Here is a 5,427-nt window from a genome sequence, read left to right as displayed (position 1 = left end):
ACAGGACTAGCTTTGGGAAGAGTGGGTAACACCTTCAGTTTGGTTTGATCTATGCATTTTCAAATGGAAAAAGGCTTTATTTTTCCCACTTGCAAAGATAATATATGCTTGTTATTTTAAAAATTCACATATTACAGATAAAAAGACTACAGTAAAAATCATTTGAAATCTCACCATCTAAAAAGATCTATACTGTTAATGATTTGGTGAATATCTATGCTTACTATCCATCTCTGTCTCTCACAATTTTGTATCTTGGGGATCATTCTATATATATCAAATGTCCTGAGGCATGCTTTTTTCCTCAGCAAAATATATTGTGAGGTATCTTTCTATAACAACATAAATCCACGTCATAATTTTTAATGGCTACATGGCATTCCATTGTGTGGGTGTATTATAATGTATTTAACTCGGCTCATCTTGATGGTCATTTAGGATGTTTCCAGGGTCCGTTCTTAAAATCAGTGTGTGCCTTCCCTTTTCCAGAGCTGAGCTGGGACTGGCCTGCATCGCTCCCTCCATCCCGCACAACCTGGGACTTCCCGGGGTCCAACAGCTCCACCTATGGGCTGGAAGACCGCAGAGCAATAACATTTCCTCAGCGACTTCTTTGCCTGGAGTTGGAAAGTCCAGTGTAGGGCTTCCAGCCCCAACATTCTGCCTCGTGACCTAGAGCTGTGGAAAGCTGTATGGTCAGAGGATTTAGAACAACAAGCAAACCTCTCCTCATGGGCTAAACCCTTGGGTGGACCTTCAGATGGACAATAGCCCAAGCTCAGCTCTCTCAATATGGTTTGCTATTATTATGCTATGGAACCATGAGATGATATTTGGAAGCATGATTATGATCATTCCATTCCACCAAACAGAGAGAGAAAGAGCGTGTTGGAGCTGGCCAGCCTGGGAGCAAATCCCGATGCCTCCCTGTCCTAACTGTAGGACAGAGGTCAAGTGACTTGGCCTCTCTGAGTCTCACTTCCTTCATTGGAAAATGGCAGTAATGTTCCCTCCCTTGCAGGTTTGTTTGAGAATTAGAAATAATGTATTGAGATGCTCACCACGTGGTCAGAGCAGTGGTAGCTTTAACTGTTATTATTATTAGCATTATTAAAAATAGCAAAATAACAACAAAGTATTAATAACAAATTTCTCTCTGTCATGCCTCAGGTGGTCTTACAGGGAATACGTGCAAGACATGGGCCCTGCCCTCAAAGCAGGCACAAATCTATCATAGGCAACTTTCCAAGGAAGCAGGTCTTTAGAGAGGCACGAGGTGGCTGTGGTGAGGGAAGGCCTCCTGGAGGAGATGGCACAGAGGACAGAATAAAATGAACAGGAAGCACAATGAGGGGAATTTAAGAATCAGGGGCGGGAAGGGACGTAAAGATCATGAGTCCAACCCCCTGTTCCCACACTTAAATGGAAACCCGCTCCACACAGGTCTGTCTTGTTTGCCCAGTTCCAGGGACGAGTCGAAACCACACCTGGGAGGCAGCGCTTTCCCTCTGCCAACAACTCGGAATTAGAAAATTCTTGTGCTCAAAGTGGAGGAAGCTCTAGCGTAGGCTTTCTGGACTGTCAAAATGATTAAATGCAGACTTCTGAGGGGAAGAGAGATTATGGAGTTACAAACAGGGTAAGTGACCACGGTTTGGGGTGGCTTTGGTCGTCACCTGTCAAAAGCAAGGACCAGTCCAGACGCCCAGATAACCTCCCAGCTACACCAGCCTTGTGCCCCACGTGTTACACACATGTCATCCGTGATCTGTATTTCCAACCCAGGCTGTGGTCCAACTGCTGCTGAGGACCGCGGAGCACACCCAGGACAGCCAGCGTGGTGCTGAGGGCAGAGCAGTGGATGGGGCAGGGGGTCCTCTTCTCTCCATCCCACACTAGTGTCCCAATTCAGACTCTCACTGCCTCTTCTGTAGGCAACTATGATGATCCCTACCTGGTTCCACACTGAGCCCTTCCCCCGCACTACTGCCAGATTAATCCCGCACGGCTGCTCCCCAGCTCAAAAACCACCCAGAAATCCCCACTGCATGCAAAGTGAGTTTCCAACTTATCAGCCCAGCATGCAAAACTCTCCATTATCTGACCCCGACTCTTCCCCTAGCTCTACCCTCTTCTCCAGACGTATAGAAATGTCTGATGTCTCCTGTACATGCCCCATACCTTCCCCCCTTCCTGTCTTTGCTCAAGTAATGCCCTCTACGGCAGCCTCTCTCCTCTACATCTCCACATATTCAGATTCTACCCACACTCCAAGGTGATGCCTGTGCTGGTCACCCATTCAGAAGTGAGCCCCCTCTCCTCTGGCTTTCGTTTGTATCTTTCCTATGGAAGTCAGCATCTTCAATCTGTCGTAATTATTAGTGATTCTAGAGTGCGAGCCTTGTAGACTCATCCCGGAGGACAGGGACGATGACATTCACATCTGCCTGCACACTGTAACCATGACTACTAGTTGATGAAGGTTCAGGACACACCCTTTGACACTCATCAACTATCTGTCCTCAACTAAGTCACAGTCGAAAGCCTCAGTTTCTTATCTGTAGAATGGGGCTAAGAATACCTTCCCAGGGTCATTTGTCAATCCCAAAGCTAATGAACAGAATCGTACACTCCACAACAAAACTGGTGATTAAAAGTGCAACCAGCAGAGAGACCTCTAGGGAAGGTTATGTGGGATGAAACAGAAAGAACCCAAATGTGGCTGTCTCTGTTCCCTCACCTGGAAGCTGGCAAAGTCCACTGCCTTCCCAAAGCTGGTGTTCCAGAAGGTGGGGCAGGGGACTGCAGGGAAGCTTCACTTTATCCCCCTTCTGGAGATCCATCCCTCAGAAAGATGCTGGACCCGCTTCCACTGCTGGAAGCCCCGACCTGGTCCCTTACCTATCCCCCCACATCCCCCCTCCCCCTTCCCTCCCCACCCAGGGCCCCAGGCCGTGTCTGCCCCCTGCTGGGTGACTTGGGCTCCCCAGGCAGCAACACCAAGGTGTTCACTCTCCCGGCCTGAGCAGCCCAGACTCTGAAATTACCCCTTGTCTGTTAATTGCTTGTTGCTATCTCTCCCTCTCTGTAGGAATATCACTGCCAGCAATTAGCACAAAGATCCTTTCCCACTCTAGTTAAGATCCCAAGCTGCAGTTAAATGCTCCCAGATCCCATTTAAATTATTTCAAATGCAATTCATTCTGGCTCATTAAATAATTCCAGGGCTGGCTTTTGTTGCTTTTACCACCTTAGAAATCTCTTTTTCCAGAAAAGAAAAAAAAAAAAAATGAGGGAAGTTTGATAGCAGGAGAAGGGTCTGGTCTGGGAGAGGGAAGGAGAAGGTTTTCTGTCCCGGCCTCTCCAGACCCTTGTTCTGCGTTTCACTCCCTCCCTCTGGCTGCCTCGCTCCTTTGCTCCTTTTTCTCTCGGAAATGACTTCACCTGACAGCTATGGATTTAGAGCTTTTTTGCCAATTACTTATGCCCAGTGAGAAAATAGATTTTTTAATGTCTGTCCTTGTTCCGCCCAGGCTGGCTACCTCACCGTGAAGTGAGCCCACAGCCCTCTCTCCCCAGCAGGCTGTGCTCAGAGCCCAAGCTGCCCAGGCTGGGAGGACAGGGTGAGGACTGCTGGAAGGGGACGGGGGGTGGGGCGGGACAGAGGCTCGGGTCCGGGAGCAGCACCCAGGCTACTGCGCTACTGAGGGTGTACCAGCCCATGGGATCCACATCCTCGCACTGCCCAGTGCAACCCTCATTCATTCATTCTTCACTCATTACGCAGATTTACTGAGCACTTACTATCTGCCAGGTACCAGGAGAGCATTTTATATGTATTAATTTGTTAAATCCTTGGAAAAACCCTGTAAGATAGATGCTATCCTGAAGGTGGTTTTACGGGGAGTGAAATTAAGCCTCCAGAGAAGCTTAATAAATCACCCCAAATCACACAACTATAAATGCCTAACTTGGGGCTTGAACTCAGACACTGCTCTTCCTAGACACACATAACCACTCCAGTGCCCCAGCCTTGTCCTTGGTGAGCTCCTGCCCTGGCACAGCTGCAGAGGCCTCGGCAAGCCGAGGTCCCTGCCATGTCACAGCTCATGTTCTACTTCAAGAGACAAATACTTAAACTAGTTTTCTATAACGCAGCACGTGGTCTGGTGAGGACTATGATCAAAGTCTGTGCAAAGTGCTGTGGAACTCAGGAACCAGAGCCATCCATTCTGCCCGGCGAGCGAGGAGGCAGGACGGGAGGGGCCACAAGAGGAGGCAGCCTGTCATCCAGGCTTGGCAGGCTAAGGAGGAACTCATCAGATGAAGGAGAGAGGGGAAGGGCATTCCTGGGAGAGGGAATAGCATGTGCCAATGCTCAGGGGCTTGAAAGGGCCTGACATAATTAAGTAGCATAGTCCCAGGCAAGACACGAGTGAGTGTGGCAGGTGATTTGTTGCATAAATATTGTTCTAAAGCAGTGGTTCTCAACTGGGGGGCAGGGGGGGAGGGGGGAGGGGTGGCGATTTGCTCCATCACCCCCCCCCCCAGTGGACTTTGACTGGAGACATTTGGACCAATGTCTGGAGACATTTTTGGTTGTCACAACTGGATTAGGAGGTGGAACTGGCATCTAGTGGATAAAAGCCAGGGATGCTGTTAAACATTGTACGATATGCAGGAAACCCCCATAGCAAGGAATTACTCAGCCCCCAAATCTCAACAGAGCCAAGGTGGAGAAATCCTGGTCCAGAGGAGCGATGGTGCCATGGCACGCAGAGCAAAGCGAAATCAATTCTAGTTGAAGAATTAGAAAAGAGTTCATGGAGAAGGGGCATTTGAGCAGCTCTCAAAAATCGGTAGGGTGGACATGTGGGGATGGAGGGAAAGACATCTCCAGCAAAGGAGAGAGCATGAGCGGGACCTAGAAGGTGGAAAGTGAAGGGTGTATTCAAGGAACTGTCCAGTTGGCCATGCACCTGGTGAGGAGCAGGCAAGAGAAAGGGGCTGGAGAATTAGTTTAGGGTTAGATCTTCATGAGCCCTAAGGCACTGAGAGTGATTCAGTAATGCACTAGGGAGCCATGGAAGGGCTTTGAGCACCAAGAGACAGGATCGGAGATACACTTTAATTTCTCAGGCTCTAATTAATTAATCAGGCAATGCGGGTAGAGGCTGGAGGAAGGGAGACCAGTGAGGGGGCTGTTTCCCTGTTCCTGGCAGGAGCTTCTGCCAACCTGACCTCAGAGAGCGGCAGCCACAGTGAGAAGGAGAAAACAGGCCCCTGAGACTCCTCAAGGGAGAGGAGGATTGGGAATTGCAAGGACCTGGACCCTGACTGCAGTTATGAGAGGATGGAGAAGGAGGAGAAGAGGAGGGTTGAGGGAGGAATCCCCATCTCTGGGGAGCAGTGAGCAATGCAGGCCAC

Source organism: Balaenoptera acutorostrata, chromosome 3 (assembly GCF_949987535.1).
Source record: "Balaenoptera acutorostrata chromosome 3, mBalAcu1.1, whole genome shotgun sequence".
Classification (NCBI taxonomy): Eukaryota; Metazoa; Chordata; class Mammalia; order Artiodactyla; family Balaenopteridae; genus Balaenoptera; species Balaenoptera acutorostrata.
The sequence above is the reverse complement of the archived record's forward strand: the minus strand, read 5'-3'. Positions refer to the sequence as shown.